The sequence below is a fragment of the Falco naumanni genome, chromosome 1, assembly GCF_017639655.2.
Source record: "Falco naumanni isolate bFalNau1 chromosome 1, bFalNau1.pat, whole genome shotgun sequence".
NCBI classification, from domain to species: Eukaryota; Metazoa; Chordata; class Aves; order Falconiformes; family Falconidae; genus Falco; species Falco naumanni.
In genome coordinates this window covers 91,376,490-91,397,964 of record NC_054054.1, presented here as the reverse complement: position 1 = coordinate 91,397,964, position 21,475 = coordinate 91,376,490, and the positions used below count along the sequence as shown (strand labels likewise).

The window sequence follows — 21,475 nt, the reverse complement described above, 5'->3', positions numbered from 1 at the left end:
CATTTGCATTGAAGTTTCCAGGTATCTTTTTAAATGGAAATGCTAACAGAGTAATTCTTGGGGTGAGAGTTAGGTGTAGAAATAGTAGGTTTTGAACAGATCACCACATCCAGACTCAGTTCCTTGTTCAGACACAGAATTTCAGGGAAGCTTCATCTGTGCAGTACTTGAGTTTCCAGCCTATAAAAGGGGGAAGAACAACCCGATTTTCCCAAGAAGTTAAAATCTATGAAACACAACAATGCCAAAAACTTATCTTGGTATCCGAATAAGGGAAGAAAAGAAGTCTCCCTACTCCTGGAAAAGATACTATGCTATACTCGCAGCACAGCACAGACTCGAAGATCTTCCTTCACCTGCTTGTACTCCTTCAGTTTTTGCTTTAATATCGTAATCTAACTAATGCAAAGGCATTGAATCCATTTTCTAACTGTTGGGTAAATGATGGTTAAGTGTCAGGAGATTTATTTAATTGTCTAGCTATTAAAAAAAAAAAAGGTAGGTTTGCTGAGTGAAAGCTTTTATGCTTTTAAATGAGGTATTGTTGTGATTAGAGTTTAAACAGCAATGATTTCCTCAAAAATGCATTGGCAATAATCACTGGCTTGTTTGATTGTCCGTGTAACTGTACCACCCTCACTGCCAAGAAACTCATCTGAACCACCAATGATAATAATAGCCTTTTTTTTCCATTAAGTGTGCAGCAGATATAATATTCAGGGACAGGAACATCTTCATTAGGCAGTACGGAAAGTGAACACATTGTTCACAAATCAGCCTCAAGAATAATGGACTAGAGAGACTTCAGAGGTGAGGGAATGGAGGTTGTGGGGTGGGAAAGGGGCTTAAAGCTTCATGAACCACATACAGAGAGGATTTTAGTGGGATACAGGCAATTGATTCCCTTAAGTGTCTTTGAAGAGGCCGGTCTAGAGGTGAAGAAACTCCAGATGACTCATTATAATACTACTTAGTCTCATCACAGTGTCTCAATGATCATTTTACTCTTTTCTATTTCTTTAATTAAAAAAGCCAAGAATACAAAGCTAATTCATCTGGCATAATCAAAAACAACAACACAATGATGACAGGTTCTGAAGTGAGTTGATGACCTGCAGGTGAGAAAACAGCTGCCCTTCAGTATGTGGGTGTCTCAGAGACTGCTGAAAATCTGAGACATTTGCAAAATGCAAACAAGCCAAATACCTTCTTTGTGATTTTTTTCCATGGGAAATCCATTTCCCAAGTGAATGCCATTTCCCTGCTAGCTCTTGTCCCAGAAATCCATCCTGTGCCGGGAGTGCAGCTCAGGGTGAGTCTTTGCTGGAGCATTTGCTGCTGCAGGGCTGTGAAGGGCCCGGCCTCTAGAAAAACACCTGTACCCGAGGGCAGAGAGGGATACACTTCTGTCCTTCTTCGTGTCTTCCCTTTCATAATGTCACATTTGGTAATACATTTAGGCACAAGGAGCTACTGGTTCCAGGTGTTATGCTTGTGTAGGATTAAGGCTGACACTTGCCCTGAGACTCAAGCAGGAATATTAGTTTCCCATTTTTCTTTGGGAACTCACAGGCAGGGCCAGCAAGGAGATCCAGTTTGTATCTCCGTCAACACACTGCGCCAGCAAGAGGAGGGCTATGTGTGAGCAGGGCTAAGCTCCTTTTTCCTCCTCCTTGCCCTCATCAGTCCTAAGTGCCATTTAGCAACGTTAGCTGCCTGCTCCTCTCAGTTGGACACCGATTACTCCCTGTTGGAGAGCTGTCAGTAAGGGGAAAGCCATACATTGCGGTGGGAAGTAATCTCACCCGGCAGGGGGGCACCTCTTTCCAGCCAAAACAATGTGGCTTTGACAGGCTTGATGTATTTATTATCTTCTTGGTGCAGAAATGCTGCCACAGCAGGCAACGGCGGGGGGGGGGTGGGGTGGGGGGGGGGGCGGGGCGGGGAAGGGATGCTACTGGTGACTTGGAAGAGAAAGCCAGGAGAAGTATGAAGTGCCAAGGAGTTGTCTGCAGACAGCTGATGGCAGGGTGCAGGAATGGATAAGGGGAAAGAAGGGTATGAAGGAAAGGAAAAGACTCATAAAAAAGGCAATTCCTTTTGCTCATGTGCTTAACTCATCTCCTGAACTCAAGGGACTCAAGAGGGCTGAGAAAAAGCAAACAGCAAGTGAAAAACCAGAGGTTACAGCGCAGATGGGGCATGGTATCCCAGCAAGGCTGAGCCATTTGAGGGTGGGTTGTGAGAGCTGTCACCTTAGTGAGGAACACGAATCACTGGCTCTTGTGCTCCTTGTCCTCCTGGACTTGGCTCCCCTTTGGTTTTATACTGCAATCTGTAAGGGTTTCACACAAGTGCCATCTGTCAGGTGGTTTTGCCAGCTCCAGTTTGTGTCCATTTTGCCTCTGCAAAGTGCCAAAGGACATTTTGACTATAAGGAAAAGCAGTCAGGATCTTTCAGGGGCAGAATTGTGTTACATCCTCAGCAGCTTCATGAAATTTAAACTCAGCATAGCTACCTGGTTTGAGCTCCTGGTTAGCAGTGAGAGTAGATCAAGAGCCTGTGCTTTTGAAAGACAGCCAGCTGATCTGAATGACAGACAATCCATTTCTTTTACTCTGGTGTTCTAAGGGTGAAATCCTCTTACAGAAATCTAGAAATTTCTCTAGGTAGAAGTTCCCTGGGCATGTCCAGATGTCTTCAATTGGCAGTAATTAATTAAAAATCGCCAGGGCCTGAGTGTACCAGCAGGGCTTTATTACCCTGAACAGCCTCACCTGGCCCCTGGCACAGCCTCTGTTCGCTGGTCCAGGAGCTGCATTTGAGCTCAGTTCCTCACCCCCACTCTCATTTGGGGTCTGAGGCCACCTTTGGATCTTCCCTTCAGGGTTCACATGGAGGATTCACATTCGAATCCTGTTGTTCTACAACTGGGGCATGTTATCTGGTGTCTGTGCTGTTTTGAGAAAAGGAAAAGAAGCCAACCTGTGCCAATAAGTGAAAAGTGAACTCTTTGTTGTTCTCAGTCTGAATGCAATATTCCAAGTGGGAAGCGTGCAAGTGGCTGCAGAGTCTCCTTAAAGCATGAGAACAGTGTTTTTTGTGTTGCGAGGAAGACTCACTGTGGGATGAGGTTGCTTTTACTGAAGTCTACTGATTGACTGGCTGTAATAAACCACCTGCTTCAAAGCCACCTTTGCTGCAAAGGACCCGGCAAAAAAACAGGGATGACCAGAAGATATGAAAGGAAAGCTGCTATCTGCTCCTGACTGAGTAAGTAAACTTGATGTGTGGTTGGGAATATTGTATGCAGTGACTGATATAAGAAGAAATGTATGTAGTGGGTAGCAGGGTGCAGAATGGTGCCTCATCAGAGGGGTGTTTGGGTTTCCCAGGTGGATTGGGCAGTGGATGTGTTAAGAGCCAGTTGGCTCTTCTTAGAAAATTCAGAAAAATGTTGAAGCTTGGTAGCTTGTAAGTATTGAAAAATGTACACCTGACTCTGGTTTTAGTTCATGGCTGAAGAGAAGGTGCACACGGAGCTCTTTTGTCTATGTTGAGCTTTTATTTTTGTCGGTTTTGAAGTTGGCTGTTTGCTTGGTTTTCTGGACAAATGTGGAGCGTGGCTCAAGTGTTTTCTTGGCTCAAGACAGGCCAGATACGCTAATGCCTGTATGTTAGACTTGAATTCTCAAAAATTACTTTAAGGTGATGAGATTCTTTTGGTGGTTCACCAGATCATGCTCAGGTGGAGAGCTGATTATGACCTTGCTCAGACTGACTGAATAACAGTAATTGGACTAAAGACTATGCTACAGTGAACAACTAGTCTCTTTTTATCTAGTTCTTTCTCCTTAACTAAGCAAGCATATCAGTTCTAATGCTATGATCTTTGTAACAACAAAACATTACTGTTATTGTTGCAGCCAGAAGTTTTTTATATGGGTTGTTTAATGAATGCCATCATTCTGTGTTGCATGACATGAACATGTGGATTGCTATAGTGCTATGAGCATCCTTTGTGCAGGTGAACTTTGATTTTGAAGAGAAGGCTGCATCTGTGTTATTAAGGGCTTTCTAGATGCTTTGCAGCAGTTATTTATGGTATATCGTGAACATTATCCATATGTATTGCATATAAAGACTTCATATAGCTGTTCCTTAACACCTTCTTCCCCCAAGCGCTTCTGTGTATGCTTGCCTTCTTACTAATGCACTCTGTGTGGCAGACCTTGCACTGGTTTCTCCCTTCCACATGACCCAGGTTCCTATACAAGCACTAAGGGGCTTCCCTGGTTATTGATTATCCCAGTTGTGGTGGCATGCTTTGGAAAGCTAAAGCCTGGTAAGGCCACAGTAGTCAGATGCATTAGCGGTATAAACTCTGCAATTCCCTGCAAAGTATCTCCTCCTCGTCTTTGTTTCCAACGATACAGGGGAAATGCTATTCGGTCTGTTTTAGGGCTTTATATCATCTGCAGAAGTGTACTGTCTGATAGCAATACTGAGTTCCTTCTGGGATTTCTTTAACTATTCAACTCTTATATTGGGAGGTAGAAACTGTGGTAAGGGTGAAGTGTGATGTACTGGTTTAGCTTATTAAAAATACTTGGATTTTGGTTTTTTTAATTGATGTTGAATATACTGAAAGGAGGGCTAAATGTGGTCCTTCAGGGTAACAGAGAGTATGCGTATAAATTTTTTTTCTCATAAAATAGTCTTTAGGAGGGTGAAAGCTTTGCAGAGCACCTCACTGCCCTGAGGGCGCACGACTGCCATGCTAGCTTCCTCTGGAGGTCTGTTCCACAGCCAGATTGTTTTCTTTGGAAACGTTTTGTCACTGTTGTGATCTGTGCTGGGCTTTGTGACCTGTGAGTTTCTACAAAAACATCTGCATTGGTAGAGCTCTTGGTGAGAGAGGCAAGGCTGCTTTAGCATGACTGCTGGTCCTTCACCAGTTCACATCACCTTGGTTATAGCAGAGGCAGAAGTTCAAGTAGGGAATTTGCAGAGATTTACTCATGTAGCTGTTATGTGCATAAATTAAGGGTTTGTTTCCCTCCGCTAGCCCTTCTAAGCTGTCAGCCCTGTAACTTCCTAACCCCTGAATTCAGGCAGATGTAAAGAGGGACTCCTTGCTAAGCACAGATTTTCTTGTGCAACTCCAGCCTTGACGCAGGCATTGGCTCTGTCCTGCTCTGATTTGATCCTTCCCTGATTTGATCAGATGTAAGCATGCCCTTCCTTGCACACCCCCGTGGACCTCTGTGCTCCGGCAGCTCCGCCATGTGCTGCTGTTAATAGCTTGTCCAGTCCTGCAGTGTGAGTGTGAGGCCATGCTGTTGGTTTCCTGTCGTATTTCATGGCTCTTGATGGCAGCTCAGCTGAGAAGTTATGAAATTCATATCCTCCCTGCCTAGGAGAAAATGGCAAGCAGAAGATTTAATATCCCGGAGGGTTAGTGTAGGAAGTTGTACCAGAGGGAAGAAGGTGGGGGTTAAAGCTTCAGGTCCTCCACAAATCTGTATAAGTCGAGGTTTCCAAAGGTTGGAAAGCTGTGAATTAAACCAGCTGAATTACGTTCACAGCACAGTGTTATAGCACTCTTACTGAATTCCCTTCCTCACCAGTAATTCTAGGATTTACGTTTGGAGGAAATGGCCTTGTTTCAGTTGGTGATGGATTTCACTTAACAACACCGAACGTTTGGTAATCAGGAAAGACAAAGCCATGCTAAAATCTGTTGTTATTCCTCAGTGTTGCTTTGGGGTCAACACCTAGGATCAGGTCTTGGTATCAACAGCAAGCATTGCATACTGGGATTTCCAGGGGGAGCTGTGTTTGACCCTTCTCTACAACATGTCAGATGAAAGCTTGTTCTTTGTCTTGGGCTGACAACATATGGAGATCTCCAGGTCCTTCAAAGATGAATGCTGTGCTCAAGGTACTCCTTGCAGTGGAAGGGGCTAATGGCACAGATGAAGATTTGATGTGATTTTCTGGCTAGCCTGTGCTCAAAAGGCCATAAATGCAGCAAAAGTCACATATATGGTGGTGTGTCAGTGGCACCGTACAGTATCGGGACTGTGTAGGTGCCTCAGCGTGGCTTGCATCCCAGCGCAGATCACTACTCTGTGCTTAAGCAAGGCATGAAGTGGGAGTCACACAGGGTGGAGGAAAATGACAGCTTAAGGGTGTCTTAAAGTCTTAAATCTCCTTCAGTCTAGAGCAACGCAGTGATTTTTGCATGAGGCATGCTGGCTAGAAGCCTCCTGCAGGTCGGGCAGGAGAGGTGATGACTTGGTACTGCTTGGGGAACGCACCAGGCAACTTCTGGGGGAAAGCAGGAGCTCTGGACTAAAAACTGCCAGGGAACAGATGAAAGCAGCAAGGCTCCCTAGCCCTGGTTGTTCACATGCTATGTGTGGAGGCAAGTGGTGTGTGCTAGTGGCATGGCTGGACTCAGAGCAGAGATACTTATTGTTCAATTCCTTCTCTAGAGGCAGTCCTTTAAAGAGGAAGAAGGTTGATTGTGGGGGGGGGGTTTCTTCTTTTCTTTTCCTTTCAATTGTACCGTCTCTCTAAAAATCTTACCATTTATGTTGCCTAAATCCCAGAGCTGCACCCTGGGAATTTCATTTAAAAAAAAAAAAAGGGGAGGGGGGGTGTGGGGTAAAAACCTTGTTCATTTTTACAATGAGCAGTAATAAAACGGTAGTTTAAAAATATTTCTTTTTCTTCCTTAAAAAATCAAAAGCTTCATCTGCATTCCAAACTCACCCAAAATATTTCAGCACTGAAGTACTTTGAAATCCACAAAAATGGAAAAAGAATTTAGAAGAGATGGAAAAGATAACTGAAACACTGTGTAGGTGGAAGATTTCATACAGTAAATGAAAACAGTTTAGCGAAAGTCAACAAAAACTCCGAAACCAAAATAAAAAAAAAAAAATGTGATGGTCAGATGGCAAATATTTTTGGACAAACAAACAAATTCAGTGCTAAAAGAATAACAATTGTTGTCTGGCTTTCAGGAACCTTTGTTTTTAACTCTTGGATGTGTCTGATATGGAGCTGTCTGGTTGCTAGTTACCAGACTGTCTTTAGTGAAGCTGTTTTTCTGTCACATTGTCCTTTTTCATCTGCCCCTTCTGACATGAGACATCAGAAGTAGGAGCAGAAGCTATTCAATCATAGTGACAGAACTCCTTTTTTTGGATGGTAAAATGTTCTGTTGGTTCCTTATATATAATCTCATGTTTGTCTTTATGCTTGCATCCAGCATATTTGATGAAATACAGCATGAAGGGTTGTTCTGTGAGATTCCTGCCCCGTTCTGCAGGGCTTAAAGGAAAGAATCCAAACCCTCCCCCTGCCCCCCGAGTGCTTATTCTGGCTGAAGAGCAAGCAAGGAATAGGTAGGTTGTTGGCAGACACTAGGGGTTGTCCTAAATTTTTGTCTGTTTGTCACTAGTGGGAATGCTGTACATGCCACCTGAAACTCTGTGGTAAACCCATTAAGTAGATGGTGGAGAAAATGTAACTGGTGATACCTATAGATTTTGTCAACTCTCCACTAAGTATATCTTCCCAAAAGCATCACAAGTTAGTCTTATGAGCATGATGTCACCCTGGCTGGTGGTGTGGAGGACCTGGCGCTGGCTTGATTCCCAAGTCAGACACTGGCCTGCAAAGTGGCCTCAGCCAAGTCACTTCACTGCTTTGTGCTTCATTTCCCTGGCCGCAAAATGGGGTTGATAACCAGCTCAGCTGATGACAAGTGTGAAAGGAGAAATAAGCATTCTCATTTGATGTTTGTCAGGATGCGGGATGCTGACCTAGATCTGCACAATCAAACTGCATATAAGCTACATTGTGTGGTTTCATAGGACAGCATCTATGCAGATTTAGTCTGGCTGGCAATTCACTGCCATCCATGAAGGTTACAAGCATCAATAAAAGGCAGACAGAGCATCTGATGCTCCCTATTTAAAAGGGAAGAAGTATGACTTTTCAGGCAGCAAATTCCATGGAAGAGTAAAAGGAAACTTGTAAAGGTCCAAATCTATTGGTGGCAGTATGTGGCTTTATTTATGTTCAACACAGGGTTCTAACAGATGGTCTTCCTTCTTTGGTACCATTTAAATATCTTGCACTGCATTGGCTAAGGTCGCTGCAGTAGAGACTTGAAATACTAGTCCAATACAATTAAGTCCTGGGTCCTTAAAATCCTGTAAGGTCCTGTCTTCCTGTGGAACAGCTTGATTCCTGCCCTGGCTCAGCTCAGAACAAGTTGGTTGTGTCTGGTTTAGGATGATACAGACTTTGTACTCCTTTGACTTCACCTCTGGGCTTTTCCCCTTCCTCCTCTGTCCCAGATTAAGAGGACTCCTCCTGGTGCCCTGCACAGGGACCAGGGCAAGATCTTAGAAGGGTCTTTCATCAGGACCCTGTCACTCCAAGGGTACTGGCAGTTGTGCCGCTGCTGCTGTGTCTGCATTGTGCGGGCCAGTCCTCTGATTCCTGACATCTAACTTATCCAGGAGGGGGATGAAATCCAAGTGGCAGGGCAGGCACCTCTGAGGAGATAGCTCCTAACTGTTCCCACAGACCTTGAAGAAAAAGATTTGACGGATTTACAGAGGAAAATGGCTGAGAAGGGATTGATAAACACACAGAGAGATCTAACTAGTGTGTCCCATCACTCTGAATAGCTGATCATAGCGAAAGTGCTTCAGGGCAGTGTCGGGAAGAATTTGCTGATGTGAACTCGTGTCTCCCTGAGAGAATCATGCTGTTTCAGGGAAGGGACCATCCAGAGAAGGTTGTCGTGAGGAAGAATGCAACAGTGGGGTGGGCATCTGTGTCAGGAGGAGCTGGAGAAATGATCAGTGCATTCTGAAGGCAGAGCTGTGAGGATGCCAGCTAGGACTTGATATCTGAGCTTCCTCTCAGCAGCATCAGTGCGAACTTCATTCCCCTTGGTGCAAGCATTAGCAGCAATAAGGTCTCGATGCCAGCTGGGATCCCAGGCATGAGAAATCCTGTGCTGTAGTTGGGAATCTCCTATAGCTCTCATGCTTAGGGCTACCCTAACGTGACCATCTGCACAACAGTCAGCAGTGTGAACAGGCTTAACTGATCGTATCTGAACTTTGGTCAACTACTTCTTATTAGTCCCTTCAGTGCTGGCAGTAGCTCAGGAAAGGAGAGCAGATATGCTTTCTGCAGTAACCTCTTGAGAGGTCAATCTGCTGTTGTCGTAAGTAGTCAGAAAGGCTTGGGCAAGTCTTGCTTTGGAAGATCTCAGGGTAATGTCCGTTCCTAGGTAGTAATACTGAAGAAGGACCATGTGTCACAAAAACCTGGTGTTTGAAAACTTGATGAGCTGAAGTGGAGATTTAATTTGAGCTCAGTGTGAGCATTTGAAGGGGAGGTGTGTTGGGTGTATCCTGCCTAAGAGAACAAACATGCAAAACTGCAGTAAATATTCCCTAAACTGCTGCTTTGGCTTGCTATGGTTCACATAAACCATTGGATGCATCACTGGGGAAGCTTTTTGCTAGAATCTGCCCAGGTGGGAAACTGACCAAAATGACTGTGCGTACCCTTGTGAAGTCTTCCCTTACGTGGAAAACACCACTGTTGGGGGGGAGCTGTATCATCTTTTAAAGTTGAGTTCAGTTTCACCTTGACTGAGATGTTTGGGCACCTAATGGGTTGAAAATTTAGATGTTCCCAGCAGGGCACAATGTTTAGAGGGATGCATCAGACATTTCATTAGTAGATACCGTATGCTTACTGGTTTGTTTTTTATATTTTATTTTACCTTTGCATTCAATTATTCTACATGAGAGTAATCATCAGAGTTAGTATCTGTTTTTTTCAGTAAGGGAAAAGATCCGAAGTTGCCATGCTAATGGAAGCATCCAGACAAATACTTGTACCATGCTTTGATGCTCAAAACCAGAAAATTATATCCAAGTGCAAGAGAAAATAAGATACACTAAGACTGAAACTTTGATAAGTGTGAGTATTTTACATTGGCTTTAGTAGGAGAGAAGTGTCTAGCTCTTCGAAAGCTTTCTCCTAAAAACACAGCTGAATTGAGCTGAACACAAGATTACCAGTGATATTTGCATGCATTGAAGAAGTGCTCTAATTGTCTAATAATTTCCGCAAATAGGAAGGCGGGTAGCATGGACACTGCATCCCTTAGCTTTGGAAGGCTAAAGTTAGTCCATTCTTTGTAACAGTATTTTCAAAAGCTTTTGTGAACAAGATGTGTGTGTGTGTCTCTTACACTTTAGGTAAGGCTAACAAGCTGAGATGAGCCGCAGCAGCTCTGTGAAGGCTGGGTATGCATACACAAGGGCCTGAGTTGATTTATCTTGATGTTTGGTTGAATTCTTAGCATTTTGGGTCCCTTCTGTAACCTTTTCACCTCGTTCTTTTTTAAGGTGGCTGCCTGGCTGTTACAATTTATCATGAATGCATCTCACTTCACTTTTGGCTCCTCTGACGGAAGGAACAGCCGGTCTCCGGGAGGTCAAAGACATTATTTTCCCCTCGTCTTTCTCAGTTTCCAGCACATATTTGTCACTTTGAAAAAGCATGAATTCTGGATTTGATGCACTTTAATTGATTTCACCCTCAACAAGTCCAACTGTCCGTCAACCTTTCCTTTTTCTTTCCCCCTTCCCCTTCTTTATTTCTTTCCTCTGTCCCTTTACTTTGAGAATGATGTTTTCACCCGGCTGCATGTTAAAGCTGTTGCAAAGCGCATGACCCTATCGAGGCTTACTGTCACTAGCCATTTCTCTCGTTTTCTTTATCCTCCAAGCTGAACTCTGGATGCTGAGTGAGAATGAAGCTGCCTTATGGGAGTACTGGTCTTGTAGAGTATCTTAGTGATGTCAAAGTAGAAGTGACTACTGGTAGCTGGCTAAACCTGGCTGATGGTCCACTTGTTTTGAGGCAGCTGTGTAGTATTGGAAATGTGAGGGAATTAATAATTAGTTCTTGATATAATGGCATTGGTATTTTAAAATGTTTGCAAAAGTACTACTATGGCAGAGGTGAATGTACTGTTTCTCCTTTCCTCCTGGAAGGATGTATGTATGCAGGGATGTATATGCATACAGCATTGCATGCTTGTAAATTCAGTTGTGTGAAACGGCATTGACGCCTCATAAAATGAGATGCCATCACGCTGTCTCTTGCTTGTATGGTGAATTCATGTGGCATAAGCGGAGATATGGACTGAATAGCGTATGTGGGTGTGTAACAACTTGGCCTTTGCACAGAAGTCCTTTAAGTGTGTCTTGGAAGCCAAGGCCACTTTAACAGTGGAAGCTGGAAGAGAGGTTCATAGATGTTCCTCTGAATGCTGTCATGACATCCTAGTTGTTGTCAGGACAAGGGCTGGTGAAGAGGCTTCTGTTTACAACAGCACAGAGAGATGTAAAGTTTTCTGCGCTGCTCGAAGGTTCCCCAGAACCCAGCAGAGTTAATGGCATTCCTTGGGCTAATGCGCGCGCACTGAAGACCTCCAGCGCTGTGGATGAGCAGAAACGGTTGGCGATGCTTTCTGTGAGTGTTTTCAACCTGTAGTCCGGGGTAGGCGAGCAAAGCCAGCCTCTCGCGGAGCCGGTGCCGCCGCGAGCCCCGGGCGGAGGGAGCCGGGCGCACGGCGCGCTGCCGGCCGGCGGTGGGAGCCGCTGTCCATGGTGCTGGGTGGCCGCAGGTGCGGGGCTGGGCTGGGGGCGCGGGGCCAGGCGCTTCCTCCCCCTGCCCGGGGCCGCCCAGCGCCAGCCGCCTCTGTAGACGAAGCTCCGTACTTGCCAGCATGCCTGGGTAGGGATCGGTGCTCCTCACGGAGCTACAAAGGGCCCCGGCTAGGACTGGGGGGCCACCTACTAACCCTTTCATTCCACGGTTCGTTGCTGGGAGGGTTGTTGTAGCCTTGGGAAGGCTCTTCGTGGCCAGCGAGGCTGGGCGGTCAAATATTGGATCAGCTTCTGAATGTTATGTGAATCTTTGGAGGGGAAAATCCTGGACTGTTGTTACCAGCGATGGGTGGGATTCCTCACTGGTAAACCTACAGTCTATTTCTAGTACAGGAATTCTTGCTCAAAATGTTAGTTTGAGGCAAAGCTTGTTCTTTTTCTGTTTGTAGGTTATTTTGATCCCCGTATCGGCTGGATTATTTTTTTTTGTTGTTGTGTGGTGGTGACTTATTTTTCTGAGAGGCATAGTGAGAAAAAACACTGCAGCTTTCTGGTGGCCAGAGCTGTGACATGAGAGGAGCTAAACAGTGTTCTGTACTGGTGTGAATAGCTGTTAGTAGCTCTCTGCAATGCTGGGGAACCCAGGGCTCAGAATAACACGTGTTATTAATATGATGATAGAATGTTTCAAAAGATATACAATGATTTATTTTCTTTTTGTGAGTGGGTACTATCCCCCTTAAATTCAGTGCAATGTCTGCAGGAAGAACCCATGGAGAGCTCTGGAAAAAGTTCACTGAGCTACTCTAGGCATTGTACTGAACAGGAAGATCAGATTACTCAGTGTAGAGTGCAGTAAACCAGCAGTTCACCTCACCAAAGTGTCTTTTCTGTGGCTTTTGGTTCCAGCTTAGAGTTCCAGGAGATACTGATGGGACATGAGGTTTCACACGTGCATTGGGAAACCAGAGAGCTATTAAAAAAAAAAAGACTTTACATATCTGAAAGACCTCCTCTAGAAGTGGTTCTCCTGAAGAAGAAATTGGAGCCCTTTCCCCTCATCTATAAAGTAATCACTTCTACTTTGATTTAAAAGGTTTGGGGGAAAAAATTCAGATGTTTTCAGGTCATTGGACTACAACATTCTCATCTCTCCTCTAGCAGAGGACCTGGGAAGAAGATTTTGTGATTCTGTTGTTTAGTAGGATAGGGAAACCACACCAGAGTGGTATGTAGGGCCACTCAGATTCCCCCTTTCTCTTTTGCGCAGCTATGGCCAGCCAGGCAGTGGTACATGGGGCTGATTAGATCAGTCAAACCCTGTGTGTGTTCACACTGCAAGGACTAATGAAAATTTCATGCTCATATCAGTTCTGTATTGCCATCAGATGTAAGTGCACATTATATTGGCTGGCTGCAGAGCTGGGCTTGGAAGATGGGGAGTGCTGACCCCATGGTAGTTTTTTCACACTTCATTTGTGGCAACATCAAAAAGATTTTAATGTGCTGGCTTTTTTGCGCTAGGTAGGTAGATTCTCTTGGGGAGCAGGATGTGGAAGGACTATCATTTATTGGAAGCAAGAATGTAAATTTTTGTAGAACCGCGGTAGTGACTTAAGATTTCTGCTTGGTTTTACCTTCAAATAGTGGCATACAATTCAGCCAAATTATTCAGTATCTCATAGGCTTTCAGTTTCATTTAGCAACCCATGTATCGAGCCTTTCAACGTTCCGAGAAAGCATGTTTTATTCAGAGACACCTAGAACTAATTGGTATCTATGCTTTGAATGTTATCAGTCTTACTGCCTTAGAGATAAGGAAACTGAGGCACTGTTGAAGTGAAGCAACTTGTTCAAATCCTCTTGCTGGACAGTAGTAGTTTCAGGATTGGCAATCTAGGCCCACATACCATAATACCTACTCTGTATATGTGGTTTAGGCATTGTGATACCTGGAGTAGATGTTTGCTCCAAGGGAATGAGATGGGAGTGCCCAGACGCTTAGTGGAGTTAACCAAGAGCTGGTGCCTCCAGGGGCATCATGGTGCCCTCTGTGCTGAGCTGGGAATCTGGTAAGAATGTTTTAGCTGGTTTGGCCCCAGGAACCGAGGATGACCCTCTGGATCTGGACTGAGGTCAAATAGGAGATGGTACCTGTAGCTTAGCTACACAGAGGAGCTTCTGCACAGCTCAGGGGAGAGTACTGCAGCCTGAAGTAGCTGTCAGTGAGATCTGAGCCTCTTCTGCATTAGGCAAGTTTTGAGAGTAAATGTTGGGAGTGCTTGAACAGTGTCGTCGTTGAGGTACCTGATGAGGTAATCTTGAATCCTGCTAGAAGTTTCCTAAATCCCAGGCCAGTGTGTTCTCCAGTAGGCTAACCTGCCTAGGAGTCAGTTTTATTTTACAGTCAGCAAGTTGTATGATAATCTGATGTGAAGGCCAAAATTGCGTTCTTCAGAGCCTTGCTAACCCAGCTAAGAATTTCCCAAACCATGCACAGTCACTTCTGTGTCTCTTCTAGTGATTGTCCCCCTGTACTCGGCACTGGTGAGGCTGTACCTGGAATACTGTGTTCACTTTTGGGCCCCTCACTATGAGAAGGGCACTGAGGTGCTGGACCTTGTCCAAAGAAGGGCAGCAAAGCTGGTAAAGGATCTAAAGAACAAGTCTTATGAGGAGCAGCTGAGGGAAATGGGGTCATTTAGCCTGGAGAAAAGGAGGTTCAGGGGAGACCTTATCACTCTTTACAGCTACCTGAAAGGAGGTTATAATGAGGTGAGCGCTGGTCTCTTCTCCCATGTAACAAGTAATAGGACAAAAAGAAATTGCCGGGGGAGGTTTAGGTTGGATATTAGGAAGAATTTCTTTACCAAAAGGGTTGTCAAGCATTGGAACAGACTGCCTGGGGAAGTAGTGGAGTCACCACCCCTTGGAGGTATTTAAGAGATGTGTAGATGTGGCACTTAGGAACATGGTTTAGTGGCAGACTTGGCAGTGCTGGGTTAATGGTTGGACTTAATGATCTTAAAGGTCTTTTCCAACCTAAAAGATTCTGTGATTCTGTCAGGAAGAGTACAATCTGGGGAAACTACTGTGCTAAGGTTACTCAGCATGACATTACTGGAGCTGGGGACACCTTAGGCCCAAGCCTTCCAGTCTCTAGGATGTACTTTAGGAAAGTAGCAAACACTAGCACTCCATCATGGTTGCTTACAGCAACTTCCGAATAATGTGAGGGGAGTGGGAATGTTGAGCTAATGCTAGAATTATTTTAAGATGCAGATTCAGGCTTGATGCTTGGATCAGGATTTAATGTTAAGATCATCTTTAAAATTCAGTCCAGTTCAAGTCTAGTGTTCAGAGCATCCATCCCTAGGAATCCCTTTGCATGCTGGAGGCTTGGAGTTTTTAAGCAGCTTCTGTGTTCCTCTCCACTGTGTCAGACAGGCATGTGAAGCAGCACTTGCTATGGATCAGCTCCACATTCTTGAACAGAGACACTTTCCTGTCCCCGGCCCAAATCCAGAAGAGTGTGATGTGAATTTACCCAGGTGTCTTCAGGGGAGGCTACACAAGCCATGGTTTGGCAAAGATGTGGGAGTATTCATACCACCTGTTTTTGATAAATAGTCAAAAGCAGTGAGGGAAATGGAGATACTGAAAAGGAAATGCAGAACAATTGCATTAGGCTGTTGATAATTTCAGTCTGAAGAGCTCTGAATTCCCCTCTGAAATCTCCTCTTGGGAGTCTTAGTTCTTAAGTTAAATGACTAATTAGAGCATGTTCACACCACAGATTAGCCCAGCAAGGCAAACTCGTAAGAGCTAATGCTGCTTACTTGCTCCCAGTGGAAGCTGAAGACCTCAGGAGCTTACAGAGGCATTTTCCCCCCTGGAAATCTATGCCTGTTACCAGGACATTGGAGAATTTATGGCGGGGGGAAGCAAAGAAAAATCCTCCCCATCCAGACAGAGCCTGTATCAGTCCTTTCCTCAAGCCAATTTCTTTGCCTTGTTCTTCCTCTGCTCCAACATCGTTTAGCAAGAGAACAAATTTGAAACTAAGTGCCTCAAGCTGAGAGATGTACAGCATTCAGCAGGACCCTGACCTTCCTTGTAGGTGACAAATGAAGAGGGAGGGAGGCAGGTGACTTGAAGGGGAGTTAAAATTACAAAGCCAACAGCTGTTGCTGAGGGTATGGGCTGCAGTAGTCTGCTATTCCCCTCGGCAAAAGGGGCTGGCTTCAAGAAGGCACCAGGGTCACCAGAGGACAGAAGCAGGAATGGGCACAGCGGGTGTTTCTGAGGGGCTGTAGGAATAGGTGTAAATACATAGAGTAGATCCTGAGGTGGTAGTTGCAGAGGGGTATAAGGTGGAGAATGACGCTTAAGAAGGAGGAATGATATGTCATCTGTGGAGGTTTTGCCAACATACAAAGTCTGGGTTTGGTTTTTCTTATCTCAGGGCCCCCATAGGAATTAGTCATCTCTGAGTAATGGAGGGAGGCGTAGCCATTGTTCATCTCTCTCCCAGTTACTAAAAGTCTTTCCTTTTGATAATTTCCTAGCCTCTTTGATCAGTCTCTAACTTCAGTCTTCCTTGCTATTTAGCACCATGAGCTACTGCAAAAAAAATTAGGACTGGCAGTCTCGAGTCATCTGGAGAGATGTTGGGCCCCAGCTTCCGTGGAGGAACCAGAAAGCCTGGGCAATGGCATCTCTCTTGCATTCAGCTGTGAGATTTTGCCCCAAATGCTTTCTGTCATCTCAGCAGACCCCATCCTTTTTGCTTTAATTGATTCTGTCTGGCTTTAATTTGATGTGAGAATAGACCTCCCACTGTGAGCAGTCAAGAGTCTGTTTTGTGCAAGGGGAGTTGGAGGCTGGGTGTAGCTGTGATCGGGGCAGGGTTTTTTTATCGTAATAGGGAGACAAGGATGTTTTGGGGAGGACCGCTGAATTCTGCAATCCCGTTAACAATTGAAATCAGGCTTTTCACTTCCATACTGGGTTTGTGGGAAGTGTTTGTACAACAACTTGAACATAGAGACTAATAGTAATTTTTCACTATAGCCATGTGTTAGGATTTCCTGAAGAAGTCTACAGCCCTGTTGTGTTAGCTCCATGCAAGCGTGCAGCGGAAGACGATCCAGGGGGACTGGCCATCTGAATGGGCAGGGAGGGGATTCAGGGAAAAGGAGAAGGGACTAGATCTGGCTATGGTCACCTAACTGCATGATGGCAGAGATGAGAATAACTAGGGAAGTGGAAAAGGAAACCTCCATTGTGAGTCTGGTCAGCCAAAGTCTAAACAGTTGTTGAGTTTGTTTTATCAAATCAAAATATTTTGGTTCAGTGATGTGTTGACTTGAGTCAGTGTTTGTCTAGGCTGACGCAGTGTTGTAGAAACATGCAGGTTTGAGGGTATCCCCTGTCACTGGAAGGGTCAGAAGCTCTGCTGTCTGTCCTGAGACAGGGGAGAGGGGTGTGCAGCTTACTGTGGCGAGGGAAGGCTGGATAGGAGCAATCCTATTTCTGATGAGTTCAATTCATACTCCTCAGATATTTTAAGGCCTCTTCAAAGCTGCTCTACAACCCTGTTCAGTCTGACAAAGTGTGCTGCTGGTTGGACCACAAATAGGGTTTTAAGTCAAATGCGAAGATTTTTGAGGGAAAATAGATAATTAAGTATTCAGAGTTAATTATCTGTGGATTTCTGAAATGGCTTGAGTAATAGATATGTACACACTTATTCATATCGTGCCATTAGTGGTCTCTGCTTCTGTGTCAGGTGATGAGTGCGGTGAAAGGTTGCAATGCATAGAAGCAAAATGATAATCCAAAATACAAAATTATTGCCTGCCATCACTGAAGGCTCAGGTCTTTGAAGATAAGATCTGGTTGAGGTGGTCTTCCAAAAGTTTCTTGCCCAAAAACATTGGGGGTGTGGTGAGGTGCTAAGAACAAAACAAGTAAAACAGTTGAGGTTAAGCTAGAATAGATCCCATATAGCTCCCTACCTCACCCACATCTCTCCCAGACTCAATTCCTAGTGGTGGCTGAGACTCGTTTTTCCGTAGATCTGTTCCTATCTGGTAGTTCTTTTTAGAATTTGACAGAAACCGTAGAAGAGATGATAATGTAGTTGCTTTTGCTTGAAATATTTCCTCCTTTGCTTTCCCCTGTACCAGAAACCTTCCTATTTTTTAACTTATTTTTCGACATTCCACGTGATCCTTCAATATTTCTATATTTCAAGGAGATTTAGCCAAATGGCATGTTTCCATGGCTGATATGCAGCCATAATGCAGGGTTAATACCTAATTAGTTCCCGGGGACATTGAGCTTTTCATGGATATTCAGTAACAAAAGCAACAACAAACAAGCTGAATTCCTAGGTCTTAATTCATTGGGGAGGAGGAAATAGGAACCTAAAAATGCAGGAATTATTCAGTGCAGTATGAAAGCTTAGTTCTTTCTCTCATGAAGCTCAGAGGATGCTATAGCAGCTGACAGGGGAAATATAACCACCTCCTCCTCCTTCCCTCCCTCCCTTCGGGGGGACTGTGTATGTGTCTGGGTTTGCAGCCCTGACATCTCCAAACAGGAAAATTCCCAGTTTTGCAACACGCTTTAAATAGCTCCTTGCTGATTCCCCTCCCTGCCACAACCCCCAGTCAGCCTGACCCTGCTTTTTTGACATTCAGCCATACCTGATCAGTTGTACCCTGAGCAGCTGGATGTGATCAGAGCTGGCCTTCCACCTCACAGGATGGCTAGCATATGGGCCCACGGGCTCCAGCCATTATGTTCCTGAGCACTGAGCTTGTCTGCCTGTGGCTACTGAGGTTTTTTTCCCCTCTCAAGCAATTGCAAATAAACCTTTCTGATAAGTAACAGGAAAACAAACAGGCCCTTTGGCTCTGTAGGCAGTGAGAAGGAGAGAGGGGAAAAAAACAAACCCAATAACAAAATCTTTGCTGTGTTTAGGCAGTGCACAGAGCACTTCAGAGCGCCTTCAGGAAGGAGGAACCGTGTCTGCCCTCAGCCAGAGACTGAACTTTTCTCGGAGCAGAAATGGCTCATTTCAGGATGATTAGCCCTCAGTGCTTTACAGCCAGGCCCTGGTGTGGGAGCTCCAGGGGATGGAGATGGTTTGACTCGGAGAACAGCCCTGGAGATCATCTAGACCGACGAAATGGAGACTTTGAGCTGACCCATACGGGCAGTCTGGTATTAGCATTGAAGTTGTAGGGAGCTGAAGGCTGAAAATGGCTGTTGTGAACATAACCAGCCCTCAGCCGTGGCAGAAAGGGACGGGCAGGGAAGGCGGTACAGTGCAGGCATTCAGAGCAGTTGAGGGAAGATGCTGTGGACAATCCCAGACAGCTCCTTTGTGTCCTTTTCCATTTCCAAAAAGGGGTCTCAGTTTCTGGAAGGGTTCATAGGAAGCCTCTGGCACTGTGCACTGTATGTGGCAAAAAAAAGCCAAGCAGAAGTGTAACAAACCAAAGCAAAAGCCTGTGTCCTGGGGGCTCGCTGTAGTGCTTGGAGAGCTGAGATGGGGTCCCTGAGTGCCCCTGTCGCCTTAGTGTGACCTGAGCCCTGATCACTGTGGAAATCTTGGGACAACCAAAGAGATTTTTGCAAAGAATGTGTTATAGAAATTATAGGTCTTGCCTCCCTTGTATTTTCCTTTCCTGTATGCCAAGGAAATAAGGCTTCAGCCTTCTCAGACAACCCTGGCTTCCCAAAACTATGTAGCTCAAGCAGCAGCAGTTAGAGGTACACCCCAGGGCATCCCAATGGGACCTGGCACTACCTTAGAATTATGGTCTAAACCTAAGGATGGAAAAAAAACCTTTGTTTTCCCCTCTGCACCCTGTCAGTACAACACAGACTATTGCTGCCGCGTGTGTGTATGGTACTTGAATACACCAGAGCCACAAGAACCTTCTACACATGCAAATGGGTGGGGGGGTGGGGGGAGGGAGGAGCTTGCTCTGAGTTGTTCAAGAAATAGATGGTGAAAGCTGCTGCGTTTTGCTGCCTTCATAGGCTGGGAGAAAGCTACCAACACCACAGAGACATGCTGCTATGCCAAGGGGTGAACTAAAAAGCTGCCTGCTAACACAACACCTTTTAGGGCAGGAGTCTGCCTTCTGGGGAGATGTACAGTTTTTCAGGGTGCCTTGAATGACAGCCTCTCAAGCACATGCCCAGCTGGTAACGACCTCGTTCCAAGTCGATAAATGATGGACTCTTTCAACTTGGAAGTTAGACCCATGAGGAGCCTTTGAAACCTTTGCCTCAGCAGATATGGCCAAGGTTATCATCCTGGCATGCCTGCAGTGAACTTGGACGCTATCTTGAAGTGCTGCCAGGCTCTGCAACACGCTTATGCTGAAATGCTGAAACCACATGAAGGGCCCTGTGGCCCTGTCACCTCAGCCTCCTCCTGGCTGAAAGGAGCCAGAGCGCTAACGTCACCACCAAGTTACAACAGATGGTACCAGGTACAAGTTGTATCTTTGCCAATGCATCTTCTCTGAGGGCTTCAACAGGAATTGCTCCTATAGAGTGATGTAGTTCTGTGGCCCTAAATACTTAAAACTGCAGAGAGGAGTGAGAAATTCCTGTGGGAAATTCATTCAGAGAGGGGGAAAATGAGAGCATAAGCCATGGGATCAGCACCAAGTGGGCCAAACACTGCTGTCAGTTACTTCTCAGGCAACTCCATTGAAGGAAACAGCATTAACTGTAGATTTATGCCAGCATTTCTGAGAGTCACTCTTGGGACAGAGCCAGTTCTGGTAGAGGATTAATCTTGCTGGAAAACTCTTGTGCGTTGCTTGGTCTCTGACACTCGCACATGCACACAAACAAATCTCGGTGACCCTACGACAACCCAGTTAGCTAGCAGGGAATTAAAGGATGTGAAACCCTAGCTTCCCCTTTAGCACAGCCCTGCATCTGCCACAGCCCATTCGGAAGGCAGGACTAGCCACCTGCTAGTTGTTTTGCTCAAAGAGAAAATGTCTGTTGGACACATAGGAAACGACTAATCCAGTCTCCTGGGAGGGACTAGCCATTTGTCATTCCCACAGTCTCCAGCACAGGTACCCAGCACCTTCCAGGACTGGGGCACTGGTTTTTCTCTGGTTGTTTTTCCACCTGGCAGTAGTTCTGCATTTTGCTTTTATCTAATAGTAGTATTTCTCAGACATTTACATTTGACCATCCACTTCAGGACAGTGAAAAATATGATATGCCCTATTCCCACACATGTAGCCCTTCTTCTCAGCTTAAAAATTAATGGAGAAAGCCATGTATTGCCTGTGCTGGATGCATGTCTCCTTTATGTGTGTATACTTGCTTTCTGCTGGTACATTTGTGCAGTTTAAGACCTTTGAGAAACATGGATCTTCTCTAGTTACTTCATCTGTGTGCCTTAAGCACAGGTCAGTGGCATCCTCTCAGCACTACTTCCAGTGTCACTGCCTTCAACGTGCCACTGAAGTGTGAGATTTTATTTTATTTTTTTTTGTGACCCAAATTTGCCAGTGTACTGGAAGTGCAACAGATGCTTCCCTGGAGTCTGTCTCAACAGTAGAAGGGATAGTTTAATGGTCTTGAGCAGCAGGCTAGGAATGCCTCCGTTCCTCGGGAACAGCAGGCTCAGCTCCACAGTCTGCTCAGCCTTTCCCCCTTCTGAGGGCAATAAATTGAATAACGTGCAGTTTAC

General features: G+C 45.2%; 1 long non-coding RNA gene across 1 annotated transcript; it reads right to left on the bottom strand.

The window, feature by feature from the left end:
• Window positions 1-17,476: 17,476 nt before the first annotated feature.
• On the bottom strand, window positions 17,477-19,090 carry LOC121082751. The gene is made up of 2 exons (XR_005826105.1): window positions 18,444-19,090; window positions 17,477-17,687 (listed from the first exon to the last, which is right to left on the bottom strand). It is a non-coding gene; the product is annotated as an uncharacterized LOC121082751 (long non-coding RNA).
• Between the last annotated feature and the right edge of the window lie 2,385 nt (window positions 19,091-21,475).